The 16,539-nt window shown below is 36.8% G+C and overlaps 1 protein-coding gene and 1 long non-coding RNA gene across 2 annotated transcripts in view; one reads left to right on the forward strand and one right to left on the reverse strand.

The window, feature by feature from the left end:
• Positions 1–3,303: 3,303 nt before the first annotated feature.
• On the reverse strand, positions 3,304–4,072 carry LOC134287533 (uncharacterized). Its single transcript, XR_009997361.1, has 2 exons — positions 3,597–4,072; positions 3,304–3,527 (listed from the first exon to the last, which is right to left on the reverse strand). It is a non-coding gene; the product is annotated as an uncharacterized LOC134287533 (long non-coding RNA).
• Positions 4,073–5,725: 1,653 nt separating this feature from the next.
• The window catches only part of LOC109411464 (rho GTPase-activating protein 68F), a 114,427-nt gene continuing 103,613 nt past the window's right edge, over positions 5,726–16,539 (forward strand). The window contains exon 1 of the mRNA XM_029870196.2: positions 5,726–5,976. The gene's annotated coding sequence lies outside the window, so the exon portion shown is untranslated. The remainder of the gene's footprint in view (positions 5,977–16,539) is intronic.

The raw sequence follows: 16,539 nt of genomic DNA on the forward strand, positions 1-16,539 counted from the left end.
ATTGGATTTATTGCTAGCAAGCGGGAGCTACAGAATACAATCAGACTTCACACCGTGACGTTACTGGACGAGTGACGACGACGCGGGTGGCTGCGATTCACCTTGCCTACTAGGATCACTTGATGTGCCGTGCGTCGTTGTCCACTGTTCAATATGTCGACATGAATCTACTGTCACACAGAAATGTTTTTTTTTCTTTCTGTAATAACGAGATTTTAAGCCTTTTTTCATGTCGGGACCCACGCTTGACTCTCCCATTTTGCGAGTTTGTCGGGAGTGGGATTCGATCCCAGGTCCTCGGCGTGCTTCAACCATCACACCAGATCCGCTCCACAGTCGGCAATGTTTTCTAGCTATTGTTGTTGTTTTTTATAATATTCGTTAAACATACAAGTTAAAATTGAAATCAGAACTAAGTTTCGAGTTTTTTGTTACTTGCTTTTTGACATGAAAATTTTGTTGTGAGGGGGGGGGTTGTTTTACAAGCTACGTCTTTTTTAGGGGGGTATCCAAATTTGTGACGAAATGCTACGAGGGGGAGGGGGTATTAAAAACCGCTTAAAAAAGCTACGTCATTTATGGACGCCCCCTAGGTAGGAATGCGATCTTGCGTCCATACGTAGAAAAGTTTAATTAAACTTGCATCTTGTCAGTTTAATTTGAAGAAAGAGAGTCGATGAAGAGAAATTGATCATTTTACTTTCGCCCTTATTTAAACCACAGACAGACGTAATTCTTAGAGGAAATTCATCCAAACTTTTTGCCCGATGTCTTTTTCATGAACACACTGCCACCTGTTGGTATAACCGCGCGGGACACTGTCCGCCACGATGGATTGCGATTTGAAGTTTACCAACACGCACACTACTACCACAGACAAACAGACGTAACACTCTGATAATTCCCATCGTACACCGATTTAACGCTCTTTTTTTAAAATTTGATAGTTGGCCAACTGCCCAACCGTGGCGCTCGCATAGTTTTTGTTCGAGTTTGACGTTTGCTAGTTGGTGGTCGGCCAAACATAGTCCATTTTGCATTGGGCGAATATGTTTCCGTGACTATGATATGAATCGGATGTTCGAAGTGTTACGTCTGTTTGTCTGTGCTACTACACAACTTGCAGTAATTTTCGTTTGCATCATTCAGCAACGTGTACACTAGAGTGGGTCAACGTTGTATGGATAAACTTTAAATTTTATCGTATCAACCCGGAACAAAGGTTTTTCAATCTATAGGGGAATCAACGTATTTTGGACACAGCGTTACGCCAATATATTTTGGACACTTCCATTTGTTTTTGCCGTAAGTGTCCAACAAATATTGGCGCGTTGCTGTGTCCAAAATATGTTGGTTCCCCTATTAGCGTCCAAAACAACTGTGCAAAATTTGGGAGCGATTGGTTGCGTCCCCGTATTCCGCATTGCGATTGAAATTTGCATGGAATTTAGTATGGGAAAACGTACTTTTTTGGTAACTTGTATGTATGTATGTATGTATGTACAATCCATCTCCCACTGACCGGCAGTGCTTTTATGGAAGAAAAATGTCTGCGTCTATTTTTAACTTTTATCCATAGACGCAAACAGTTTTAGTCCTGGAGATGGAAGGTGATAGCTCTACTGTCCGTCCAACGAACCATTTCAAGTATGACAGGATTTCCACGTACATCTTGAGGTCGTTTTCTGAAACAGTAAGCCCCGCATTGATGCATCCAGATATCAATTGGATATCTGAAATGCATTAACACTTCCTGAATCAAAAATTTGCATTTTTGTTTCTGGCGCGTATTTGGTATGGTAAATAAATATCCCATGTATGAATAAAATGACGTCTTTTAATTAGAAAGATCTCACCAAATTCTTCATAGTCGGCCGTGATGTAGGTGTATTCTTATTTCTCCAGCGATGCAGCAACGACCGAAATAGGATTGATTTCATTGCTACGTACACTTAAAACGACGTGGAGCGATCAACCGAGTCAGCGATTACTGGCATCACACCGAAACTCCCGAATGATACTACGCTGAAGAATTACACTTTCACACGCGGAGACTGACTGGGTGGCGTAATACCGGCCAAGACCACGTACTTTTTTGGTAACTTAGGCCAAAAATTGAGATTTTATTATTGATGTTATTCCTTTACATGTTAAATGTTAAGCACCACCGGGCAAACTGTACGTTATAACTTTTTTCACAAGTGTCGGATAATTTTTTGTTTTCTGCAAAGTTTTTCAGCATATAATAGGCTATACTTCAACCACAGACAAACAGACGTAACACTTCGAACATTTTTCGATTCAAATCATAGTCACGGAAACATATTCGCCCAATGCTAAAATGACTAAGTTTGGCCGACCATCAACTAGGTGGCGGTAGTGAACAAACGTCAAACTCGAACAAAAACGATGTGAGCGCCACAGGTGGGTAGTTGGCCAACTATCAAATTTTGAAAAAGATCGTTAAATCGATGTACGATGGGAATTATCAGAGTGTTACGTCTGTTTGTCTGTGCTTCAACGTCATTAGTTAGATCGTTTTAAACGAAAAATTTTGATTTATGACAAAAATGCAAAAAAGCACGTTTTCCCATACTAACTTCCATTCAAATTTCAATCGCAATGCGGAATGTGGGGAAGCAACCAATCGCTCCCAAATTTTGCACAGTTGTTTTGGACGCTAAAAGGAATCGAAAAATCTTTGTTCCGAAAAATCGACTTTGTTGACCCAGTCTAGTGTACACTAACAAACGTCAAAGCGATCGAACACTAGCGCCTCTGGTGGAAGAATCGCACAACCCTGATAAAAAAGATCATAGAGATAAAACAGAATGTATTGTTACAACACGCTGAAATGAATGGTATTTACCACCCGCATAATCACAAACTGTAAATGCATTGTTTCTCATACTGTATATGACCATTAGCAATTATCATTTAACCATTTCTCAGACTATCGGAGCTAACAGTAAGCTAACCATTCCATGTACAGATTTGCCTGTTTGACAAATGGTAATCCGCCAATTTACAGTATGTGGAATAGGCGGTTAAGATAGGTTACCATAAAAATTCGCTCGTTTTCCCGAACAAATTTTTCGCAATACAGTAAAGGATATGGTCAATATACTATCCAGTTTTTCAAACAATTCACTGCACAACAAATGGTAAGAGAACAGTTTAACAATAAATCTAGAAGAAAACGAACACTGTATGGGTTATTATTGATGTTTGGTCTTTCATGGTATTTTAAGCTTATGATATATGGTTCTTCTATATTTGAACCGTTCAAAAATAAAAAAGCAGTTATGAGTTCATCGGATTTTTTATTCAACGCTCCAAGCTAGGCTTGTCAATTACCTACAGCGATTGACTAATTAACTGGCGGATTTTTCCATCGTAAGGAGCATCCAATTTCCGCCCGCCGCAATTCGAATCCTTCACTACGACTACACCCTTTAGCGGGACGCCTCGCAGTCGCACAGTCAGTCCGAATCAAGTTTCTATCGCTGACATCAAGTTCCGGAATCCTGCAAAACAATGAGCATCCGATGAGATATGGCACAGAAAAACAAATTTTCAAGTCATGCAAAACTTACCCTTGTTTCAGCCCGACCACTCCAAGTGCTTCAAATCGTTTTCCGGGGCAAATTTTCAGTTTACTCTTCACTTCGCTCGCGGGCGTTGTTTTTTTTTTCAACTAAGTGCAAACTGCAAAGTTCGGCCTGTACAGATACCAATGCAAGCTACTATTTGGCTAACTGTTGAACTTAAGTGGCATACAGTGAAACGCGCATGTGTAAGTGTGTTGCACAAATAAAACCACATACCGTTTGAGAAAAGGTCATTCTATATTGCCACCATGCCTCCTGAGTTTGCATCATTATATTATTCGACAACTTCTGCACAATATAACATATTGTTACAGATTGATATGCGTTACATAGACCGTTCTTTATGATTGAATGCTTCAATTTTCATAGTTTCAACAGTAAAGCACCTGTTCGAGGTACAGTAACAGTAACAGATAAAGGAGACATACTGTGTGGAGATTAACACAAACTGTATTTTACTATGCGGGCATTATTTCAATAGGGTCCTAAAATTAATGATAAAACCCCGTTTTTATTGAATAAAACGATGAACCATGGTATTCTGATCGCAACAGTACTTTTCCCCAACTCGAAAAACGAAAGAATAATGAAAAATTTCGAAATAAGTAAAATGGTAAACAATTCTAGTTTGATATTTGCGGTCGACCTTGACGTGATGGAATTCGACATTTTTCCCACTGGGGTTTAAAAAATGTTCCTATCTGACGTACACGGTAACGAAAATTCACTCAAATCATGAGTTTTAAGCTAGGGGCGGGACACAAGATCAAAAATCTTAAAAATATATATTTTCACCCACAATTAATAAAAACATCGAAAAATGAGTAAATATGTATTCTTGGACCATCGTTGTTGGTTTAAACCATGAATCTAGGTAGGGCTTTAGGACCCTATTGTTTAAAACGATAGAGTAACAACAGACCTTATGGTTTTCCACCATAGCATGTATTGTAAATGTCACTTTTACAATAAAAAATGGGCGTTGTTATGTATCTTTACCATAAAAAAATCCAAATTTTCTGGAGTAAATTGAAGTCAACTACCATTCAATTTATGGTGTTTTCATTATTGGAATCTCTAATGCCATTGATTTTATTGTGCACGTATTGTATTATCACAGACAAACAGACGTAACACTTCGAACATTTTTCGATTCAAATCATAGTCACGGAAACATATTCGCCCAATGCTAAAAGGACTAAGTTTGGCCGACCATCAACTAGGTGGCGGTAGTGAGCAAACGTCAAACTCGAACAAAAACGATGGGAGCGCCACGGGTGGACAGTTGGCCAACTATCATATTTTGAAAAAGGCCGATAAATCGGTGTACGATGGGAATTATCAGAGTGTTACGTCTGTTTGTCTGTGGTATTATGTAACTATAGTTCCAATACAGCATTTTCAGCAGGAAAATACGAACACAATATAATTTGTCGTTGAACAGCCAATATTATCATTATTTAATGGTAGTTTACGGCGATTGTATTTGAATTTTTTATTAGGGAAAGCAAATGAAATTCAAATTCATCGTTAAATGCATGTGCCAAGCCCTTTTGAAGAGTGTTACGTCTGTTTGTCTGTGTTTAAACTTAATCTAGAAGTGCTTTCGTAGGTAAATATATAAAATTCTAACAGTAGTTCATTTCAGTTATTGTAGCAATATGGATAAGCCTGTTTTGTTAATGAATCGATTATCAATATTATATTATTATTAAATAAAAAATTAAAATTTTTGTAACTGTTTCAACAGCTTCCGCTGTGCTATAAAAAAATGCTACAACACAACCCTAAGCCAAGGGTACGGATTTTGGGGTACGCCGTTGCCATCTGTCAAAATTTTCATTTTTGTTTTGCCTCTCTCTTTCGGTCTCTCTGTTCTCTGCAGAAGACATTAGTGTGCATTCGGTTGAAATCTGGTTGAAATCAATAAACAACGATCAGTGCTTGAGGCAAATTTCGGCATCACGAAATTTGCGGCAGTGTTCGTGAGCTCGCTACGTTGCGGATCCCTTGTTTGAAAACGTAATCAAAGCGAAGCAAAAAGTCATCAGCAAAAGTCAAAACTTGTTTTCATCGGGCCGTTTGCTTTCCGCACTTCATTCGTCGCTTCGTCGTCGTCGGTTGTTCGGTCGGTCAGAGACAGGACGGGGGTTACAGATTTCGGTTTTGTCCGCTCCTTCTCCGGGCATGCTTCCATCGCCGCGTCAAATGAAAATTACGCGTTCGCAGGAGAAGACGTCGTGTCCGTTTCGTTATCGCGCCCCAAGTGCATAGTGTTCTAATAATCGGTCGGTCTTCGCGTTCGATTGCTTCTTTCTTCGGAAGTGTTTGGTGTCAGGATTCGAGCTGCTGAGTAGATTGGAAGGTGAGATCTCTGTGGATGTTGAAATTTCCATAAAAGGATCAGCTGGATTGTGGGAAAATTTTCCATGTAGTGTATATTATCCGAAGTTTAGAACGCAATAAGCTGTTGTGTTTGATTATTGTGCAATTAATAGATATAGATTAGTGCACTTAGTCTCTGTGTAATGATTTTCAAGGTTTCACAAATTGAAATTTTATATTTAAGGTGTGTCAGTGGAGTGCGTGGCGGGCTGCTGCTCGGGGACAGTGTTTTATTGTTTTGATGGCCTTCATCTGCACCTACCCACAATAGTGGTTTCGCAGCGCGGCGTCACGAACACTAATGCAAAACTACTGGTTGAAAATATGCCCATTTGATTTTGCCGGGAACAGCTGATTTTTGTTTACTATTTTCAACCAGTAACTCAGGTAGTGTTCGTGTAATGCAACGTGTACGTACACGCAACACCACTAAAAGCAGAAACCACTATGGCTTAATGGAAATGGAAACGGGAGAGGACAAAATTTGCGTACAGAGATTCCCAACTGAGTCAAGATGTAGGTAGAGTTGATGGTATCCGATATGTACTACAGCAAATCTCAACCATCGTCATGAATAATTGACGTGATATGTCTTATGAATTATTCATGTAAAAACGTGGATAGTGGGGGTACAGAGGAAAATTCCTAGTATTATTATATCAGCCATGAGTTTTTTGATAAGCATTCAAACATACGCTATATTGCATTGATAGTTTTAATCGGCTGGGCGTAATACTAGTGAAATCATTGGCAATTCATTCGTAAACATCATTTAAATTAATAAATGCTATACATATTTGAACAATGTATGTTTACTTGACCTCTTCCAAGCATAGAATGTAAAATAGTTATTATTTAAATAAACTATTGAACTAAAAAAATGAATCAAAGATTATCTTTTGAACGATTAAATTAACACCTAATTTGTTTTCTCGAAAAACTTACCTGGAGCTAAAGTTTAATAAGTTAAACTTCATTCTAGGGGTATTGTGCAAGTTCCACAGCTATATTTTTTTTTTATTTGAAATGGAATATTTTTTTGAAATGGATTTAAATTTGGGAAATAAGTAGGTATTCCAGATTCTTTATTTTGCATGATTTTCTGCCATAACTCAGTCAATTTTAAACCGATTCGCATAAAAAATTATACACAGGGTATAATTTTCTATCCGTGTATGAAAATCAAGTCAATAAATTTAAAATTGACTGAGTTATGGCCGAAACCCCTCCCGAAAGAATACAGTGTACGTATAAGATTGCAAGCCATAAATAGGCTGACCATCCGTCCCGTATTTAACAGGACAACAAAATTTTCAAACGCTCGTCTCTGGAGCATAGTTAACGTTTTTAATTGAATTATTCGTTCTTTCTAGCTGAAATAGCATTATTTACATCATGCAGTTCTGTTTTTGGACATTGATTTTCTTTTTGTTGAGTTTCTGGAATGTGTCCCGTATTTAAACGGGACAAATCTGGTCAGCCTAGCCATAAACATTTCAAACTTTCTAAAACTGACGTTACAGATACTGATTTTTATTTAATTTACCCTACATTCAAACTATCTGTAAGCTCTTCTTAAATATTTTCCAACAACTTAAAATTTTAAAATTGAACAATACACTAAGGTCTTTTTTACACGGGTAGTTTTTCTGCTTTAACTCGGTCAATTTTGAACCTACCCATCTGATTTTCCGTACACAGGTAGTACTAACCGTGTCTACCTGTGTACAAATTTTCATGTGAATAAGCTCAAAATTGACCGAGTTAAGGCCTTTTCTTGTGTCATCACAAAATGGCTTCTTCAGAATCATCATCCAAATTCCACTTTACACAGTATTGCACTAATACATTTACGTAAGAAAATCGACGCTTACCTTTTCTCTAAAATTCTCCACTTTACGCAAGATATTTTGAAAAGAAATATAGAACACGCTATTCCAAATAAAATTCTCTTTCGAACTATCTATACCACAAAGACATATTTTCACTCAAACTTGAAAATTATTCAAATTTGTCTCAACCGCACCAAGAGTTCGATGGCAATGTTTACCACCCACAACAGTACAACGACGACGGCAGCAGCGCGACGCGACGGTGCCGTCCGGCGCACAATCATCGATCATTGAACGCAGTGATGTCGATCTTGCGGGCCAATTCATCAATAAAATCAATCAAAATCATTGAAATGGTCAACTCAAATTTATCGATTATGCGTCGTAAAATCGAAAACTATTCTTCGAATGATTATTGTTGTACTTTGAATCACATATGATAGTAATAAAAGCAAATAATTTTTATTTATGAAATCTACTCCGCACTGTCCGCCAACACTGCTGCTGCTTGCAAACATCAACAGCGGAAGAGCATACCAAGAGTATTCGATCATTTTTAGCTTATTACACATAAAATTCGGTGTTTTTCGTAATATTGAGACATGTTTCATTGTTATTTAGCAAAACAGAGTAGTCTACTACTTGAATTGCTTTTAACGTTGAACTTTTCGTCATTGAAATCATCGTCATCGTCAAACATTTGAATGCAGTTTTTTCGTTCAAAAGAAAAGTTTATGATATGAAAATATATTCACTGTACTTCACATGAGGAATATAATGCAGTGAATATATTTTCATGATCCTTGTTTTGATTTGCAACGAGAAAACTGCTTTTTATTTTCCGAAAAATGATGACGGATGCTTGAGCCTTAAATGATTAATAATCTTGAAATGTTTACATTGGTGAAAGCGAGACAAAGAGGTGCTATTTTTGTTTGTTTGTTTATAGAACAAATGTAAAAAGGCAACACCACTACGGTTCCGCTCGATGATTATTAGAAATAAGAATCGAAAAAGAAGTGCTCGAATAGGAGTGATCAGGGAGTCACCAGCAGAAAAACTACCCGTGTAAAAAAGACCTTAGTGTATACATAGGCATGAAACTTATGTCAACCATACAGTGTTGGAAAAAGTCATATTAGACACATTCCACGCACTTCTACACCGCGGTTTTTGAACTTTATTGAACGATATTTCCGGACTCTTGCTGTCAATTTTATTTTATTTTAATTACTTATATTCTTCGAAAAGTAGCAGTGACTTTGAAAACTGTTTCTAGAAAGTAGCAAATTTCTTGTCGTTCGGTCAAAATATGTTTTTATTATTATTTTTTTTTTTGCGATGGTGTTCCGTTACGCTGTATTTCTTGATTTCTTTCGAAGTGCAAAGGTCAAATTACCAATTAGAAAGCATAAAATTAATCTTCTAATTCAAATCTGATCGTTTGATACGCTGGTTAGCATGTATTTAACAACATATCAATTTTGGAAACAATAGTTTGATTCTCGTGCAAAACATAACGCGTGGAATGTGTCATTAGGTTAATTTTCCATTAAGAAAAAGAGATGTGAATTTTATTGTTAGGAAAAAACATAAGAAATCATTATTTTAATGAACTACTGGTTTCAAGGTGTATTGAGCAGGTGTTTTGAAAAGTAACATGAGATATCTTGGTTTTATATGCTATTTTGTATGGAAAGTTTATTTATACGAGATGCATTTTTGGTGTGACTTTGGGCCAGGCAAACAGAATGAAATCAGTTCGAGAACCCTACAAATGTTCATAATGTAAACAACATCATTTTATGCATATTTTTTTGCAAAATTTTGGAAAGGATTTATACGGAACCAGAACTGACCGCATCTCTGTTTGTTTCGTATTCGATAACGAATATTTCTATTTTCAAATCATTGTCGCGGCACGGTGTGTCTGGTAGAACAAAATTATTTCAAAAAAATCGGTATCGCTAAGATACCCACCAAATGAAAGCTGAAGGTCCCCCCTTTCATTTGAGGCTAAAACAAGAAAGTTCTATCGGCGGTCCTAGATCAATTTTTTTTTCAAAAATTTATTACTATGAGACTTGCATTTTCTTCCTTTCCACCTTCAGTGTAACTTAATGGGCTCATATAAGGTCGCTCATTAGTAACGTATCATACTAATAGAGTAAACGGGTAAAACATATTTAAAATTGTTTATACAAAATGCTGCCCAGACAAGTGTAAAAAAATATTTAAGAGAGTTGTAATAGAATTTTTCCAATATTTAGGTATGTGTGTTAACCATCTTCTCCTTATTGACATGTAGAAGAAGTTATTTCGAGTGCCATTCTCCTCGTTTTTATCCACAGTACCACAGGTTCGAAAAATTTTACAGTCGTAGTAGGCCATGACTTAGATGTCAATAAAAATAAAACGATCAACAAAGTAGCACGGATAAAATGACCACGTGCTGAGTCCGGTATTCGTTCATTTTGTGTTCCTTTCTGGTACTTGTTATTAAAAAAATGCTATTGCATTTAACATTTTTTCGCTAATTAGAAGGATTGCTGTGTGGTATATAATTAGGCATTGAATCAAAAAAAAAAATTAAAAGAAATTAAATTTCAACATAGCTTTGCTCCAAACTTTTAGAGAAACTACTACAACATGAAATCATAAAGTTACGATGAAAACCGTACTAGAGTGCACGTGCTGTAGTCGAAGAAGTTTTTTCTGTAACCATTAATATCATTGAAGGTAGTTGATGTTCAATGATTTAGATATTTGTTTCATATGGTTGAGCATACAAATGATAGACAGAATAAATTAGAAAAAGTCCCAACTTATTTTTATTTGTATTTGCAGGTTATTGATATTATTGAACAACATTTTCTGAAATATACCAGATGTAGAAGTTGGTATTATCCCTCGATAATATATCGCAATTATTCATTTAAAGTTCATTTGTTCAAAGATAAGATCATACCCTTTAGAATTACTGTCTTTAAGTATAAATATAATTTAAATCTTCTACGCGGAGCATCGATATTTGCTGTTATTGTGAAACATGTAGACTGCAAGAACTACAGTTTCTCCTTAATTAACGGGCAAACGCGGCAGACTTAGCACTACTACCGATGATGCAAAAAGATAGTGCTCGTTGCAATTCTGCTAAAGATGCTAAAAGGAGATTTAATATTTGCATTGAAAATGCAATCACTGTACTCCATTCTCCTGCAGCAATACAGTGAATACATTCTTAATACGAAAATATCAGTTTTGGACGAGAAAACCGCTTTAGATTGTTGATGATCGTGATCGTGATCGTAGAAAACCGCTTTAGATTTTTCAATGATAACGATTATGTTAATGGCGGCCTTGAGAACAATAAATCTCGGATTTCAATAAGAATATTATGAAAAAGTATCTATTTCACCAATAAACCAAATACAACAACACAATTTTCATTTTAGTTTTGCTCCATTATTGTAGGCCTACATAAGAAATACACGCGTTTTAAAGATTTGATTCCAGAAAATATCGAGTTGCGGTCATCTGAGGATTCTGGAAAGTGTATGTCGTCTTGTAATTAATTGTAGTATCTTGGCATGCCCTAACATCGTGACATTAAGGATGTTTCTCACTCAAAACAGCTCTGTCAAATAAATTGGCAATGTTTCTTGATTTTTCAAACGGTTAATGTTCGCATTTAAATGTTTTTTTTTTCGTTACGAAATATCATCAGTGGAATTCAAAATATTTAAGTAATCAAAAATGATTAAATATAGCATTGGTCCTAATATCGTGTGTTGACTCGCATACATGGGTACATGATAAAAAGGACTTGGTGTTTTAATGTTTTAACGTTTACGTTGCCTAAAGATTTGTAGAACTTGTTTATTATGTGATAGTATCAATAACATGTTCAGTTTGCAGTTTTAGCCAATTCGTGGTATTTGGAAGACACAGCCATTCCCTTATATCACAGACAAGAAGACGTAACTCTTAGAGAAAATTCTTTTTTTTTAACTCGAGTTTTTTTTCGCTGTCTTTTTCATGAACACGCTTCCACCTATTGGTAGAACCGCGTGAGACACTGTCGACCATGATGGATTGCAATTTGACGTGTGCCTAACACGCACACTACTATACATATCACCTGTAAGTTTCGTTTGTATCATTCAGCAACGTGTACATTCGCAAACATCAAAGCGATCGAACATTAGCACCTCTGGTGAAAGGGTCGCGAAAATCAAACGAAATTTGAATTCATCGTTAAATGCATGTGCCATGCCCTGTAAAAGAGTGATACGTCTGTTTGTCTGTGCTTATATCGTGCATTGCTCAATAGAGAAAATAATAAAATTCGTCAAATAATTGAATTTTTGTCAAATGCACGCTATAAGGAGGAACACGGTGATATAATAATAATTACCAGTATTAGAGCATGACGCAGTACACATGTAAATTTAAATTTGAACTCATCATCTCCACCTGCTTGAAACAATTACAATTTTTCAAGCATTACTGCACATAACCACGAAACTGACTACTGTTTACTAGATTTTTTTTATTCACTTGGGACTATTATGTTTTTTTGGGAAGTGTAATAAACATCATATAAAACATCTTACGTCGGAAAGCCATGTTGGCAATGGATAAACTGTTTTTCGTTATTTACTTTGTTTACGTTAGTACTTTGAGAAAATACAAAATAATATCATACTATTTCAAAAAAAAAAATGTTCTAGACCCGCCGATAGAACTTTCTCATTTAAGGCTCAAATGAAAGGTGGGACCCTTAGCTTTCGTTTGGTGGGTATTTTACAGGGTGTCTACTACCTGGAAAAACCTGGAAAACCGGGAATCCTCAGGGAATTTTATTCAACAGGGAAAAACCTGGAATACTCAGGGAATATCGTGAGTACTCAGGGAAATTTTACTCCGATAAAAAAATATTAGTTCGTATGTTTAAAACCCTGGTAGTAAAAATCCATACAGAAATTTTGCTACAAGGATTTTTTTCAGAAATTCAGTCAGGGTTTCTTTCTAGTTCTAGAAAGAAAGAATCTTTAGAAATACCTCCTGGAATGTCCCCCGGATTTCTTATAATTATTTCTTATCTTTTTGACCCTATTTTTCTTGGTATTCCTTTTTCCGGAAAGATATACTTCCAGATTCCTTCCAGGATTCCTGAATTCCAACCGATTTCTCCTGGATGCTATTTCTTCCCGGACTTTTGCTCAAAGAAATCTTCGTAGGATTTCTACCAGAATTTATCCCGAATACTCTATAAGAATTTTTGTCGGGATAAATCGTGGAATTTCTTTCGGCATTCCTCATGAAAATTTTACGCGATTCCTTCCGGTGTTCCTCTTGCGATTTACTCAGAAGATCTTCCCAGAATTTCTTTCAGAGTTGCTAAAGGAGTTATTCCTGGGGTTCCTACTAAAGTTCCTCCAAGGATTTTTTTTACGAATTTACTGCAAGAGTTCTTCAAGAGATTTCTTTCATTTTTTCCTGTGATATCTCCAAACAATTGCTTTGGGCTTTCTTCGAGATGTTCTTCCTGGTGTCCTACAGGAATTTCTTAAAAGTTTTCGCGAGGTTTATTTTGAAGTTTTACCTCAAACTTCTCTCAGAAGATTCCTTCCGATGTTGGTCACGAGATGTCTCTCAGAGTTTTTCTTAATTTACCCTGGACTTTCTCCTAAGAATTTTTCCGAGTGCCTTTTGGGATTTCCACAGGAGTTATTGCTGATATTTCTCATTGAGTTCTTCTATTGCATTCATTCAGAGCCAGACTGTTCCTTGTAGTTGTGTCGGATTTCTTGCAGTGATCCACCTGCGATTTTTTACACATATTCTCTGCTTTATTCCCAAAATTATTCCCGGAATCTTTACCAGAAATTGATCCGAGATTCTGGATATTCCTTTAGGGATTGCTCCCAAAGTTATTGCAGGGATTCTTCTACGGGTTTTCCTCAGAATGTCTCCTGAGATAACTTACGAAATACCTTGTAGAACATTCCTGGAGAAATATTCGAGAGAATTCAAATAAAATCTTGCGAGAAACTCCCCTGTGTTATTGAAGAAATCTCGACAGGAACTTCAGGAAGAACCTAAGAAAAAATGAGACATCTCGATATATTATTAAGGACATCCAAGGAGCAATTTTGAAAACCTCATGTAATCCTGATAGCAGCTACGGACGAAGTTCCGCGAGGAAAACAAGAGAAATACCGGAAAACTATCGGTAAAAATCCAGACATAAACTATTGGATAACTATCCCGGAAAACCATAAAAAAGACACGGATACTGGATTCAGCCGGCGGCTGTACCGATTGAACGAAACTTAACACGGAGTGGCTACAGATAAGAAGCTATTCGCGTGAAAAATTTCATCGCTCGTAGCGGGAATTGAACCCTCATCCATCCGGACTCTAACCGCATGGCTACGAGGCAACCAATGACATTCTTGAAGAAACTGAATAGTTTTGGATGCATCTTCAGGAGGTATCCAGCGAGAATCTCTGGAAGTATATCGGAAAACCTTTGCAAGAAATATCGGGACGTACTTAAACAGATATCTCGTGAAAGAATCTTGCGGAAAGCCAGGAAGAGACTTTGGAAGAGATTTCAGGAATTATGCTCAAAAATCTAGAATTTTTGAAGAGTAGGGGAACTATATAGCCGAGGCGGTAAACGCGCGGGTATTCAGCATGACCATGCTGAGGGTGACGGGTTCGATTCCCGGTCGGTCCAGGATCTTTTCGTAAAGGAAATTTCCTTGACTTCCTTGGGCATAGAGTATCTTCGTGCCTGCCACACGATATACACATGCAAAATGGTCATTGGCAGAGGAAGCTCTCAGTTAATAACTGTGGAAGTGCTCATAGAACACTAACCTGAGAAGCAGGCTTTGTCCCAGTGAGGACGTTACGCCAAGAAGAAGAAGAAGAAGGGAACTTACCTGTTTTCCTCAGCCCTCATGACGAAGAGAACAAATCTATTCATGATACCCTAAGTCATCTGTTCTATTTTTTAGAAAATTTGGGTTATTTTTTTAATTATAAACTTTCAAAATTTCATCTGGAAAAACCTGGAAAACTCAGGGAATTTTATTTTGAGTTATGAATAGACACCCTGTTTTAGCGATACCGATTTTTTTTAAATAATGTTGCCCACCAGACACACCGTGCGCGGAAATATATTTGCCCAATGCTAAAAGGACTAAGCTTGGCCGACCACCAACTAGGTGGCGATGGTGAGCAAACGTCAAACTCAAACAAAAACTATGCGAGAGCCACGGTTGTTCAGTTGGCCAACCATCAAATAAGAAAGTGTTACGGCTGTTTTTCTGTGGTTAATTTTTTACAATAAATATGTTCAAATTTTTACGTTTACTTTTCTATGATACTATTATAAACTGATCAAACACTTAAACATTTTGCGTGATATTCTTATTTAATTTATTATCGAGCGATTTCTTTTTTCTATATCGAAACTATTTTGTACGATATTCAATGTTTGGACTCAGTTCACCCCCTAGAGGGAATGAAATTAGGCCAATTTAAATTAAGTAATCATCGCTAAAATATATGTGAGAGAATTAATATCCATAGTAATCATAAATTGCTTGAAAATGTCTACCAAATTTAACATTTATTTAGAGCTAAAACATTGTTGTAACGACTAAGAAATGGAAGCACTATGCAATTTTGGCCCAATGACACCCCTACCAACGGTATGACGCCTATTAAATACAATAAGTATAAAAAATACCAGCCTGTTCAAACAGCACACTTTTCAAAAACAAAAATCATTATTTGTAAAACTTTAAACTTCTTTGTTAATTCTGGTTTTTCTATTGGGGGCTGTCCATTAATTACGTAAGGCATTTTTGTGATTTTCCGACACCCCCTCCCCCCTTTGTAAGATTTTTTGTATGAGAACCCAAAAATTTTTGTATGGCGCGTAAGATTTCTCAAACCCCCCCTCCCCCTATAAACCCTTACGTAATTAATGGACAGCCCCTTGGTTTGCTGATGTTTATAAAGGAATAGCATCAACAAAAAAAACTCAGCCTTTGTCAAAGTTTTTCGATATTTCTTGAACTATACCTTGACATAAATGACACAAATTTCCCCATAAGGAAGAAACGTGCCTCTGGTCCGACCTCATACTTTGACAGGATTTTAGTCAAAATTGAGTGCCTCAAGAAAGTAATGCAAAAAGTGCGTTTTCACACACTTATGTCGAATTCGTTTTTGATTCAGTTCCAACCTGGGTTGGAACTGGATCAGATCACAGTTGTAAAATCAACCCAACTCAGGTTCGCTTGCACTGAAATTGGTTTGACGTTTGTTTGTTTTCACATTTTTCACCGATCCAGTTCCAACCCAGGTTCAAAAACGAATTCGACATTAATCTCATACAAATGTCAATTGCAATGCGTTAGTTCGCATTGGAGCATCACATGACTTGTGGTAATATGGCCACTCAGCACAAACAATACTGTTTAGAATCATGTCATCAAACACAATTGTATTGACCATCTAAACCATCGCTAGTGGTGACGAAGTATCTAACAAATCTATTCAAGCAGAATTGCAGCATGCTGGTCAAAGCATTGATTGGCCACTGCCGACTAAGCTATCACATGGCGAATATTCAGCAAGCTGTTTGATTTGTATGTGATAGCTATGAATCCGATTATGGAACTTCG

Source organism: Aedes albopictus, chromosome 2 (genome assembly GCF_035046485.1).
Source record: "Aedes albopictus strain Foshan chromosome 2, AalbF5, whole genome shotgun sequence".
In the NCBI taxonomy this organism is placed as follows: domain Eukaryota; kingdom Metazoa; phylum Arthropoda; class Insecta; order Diptera; family Culicidae; genus Aedes; species Aedes albopictus.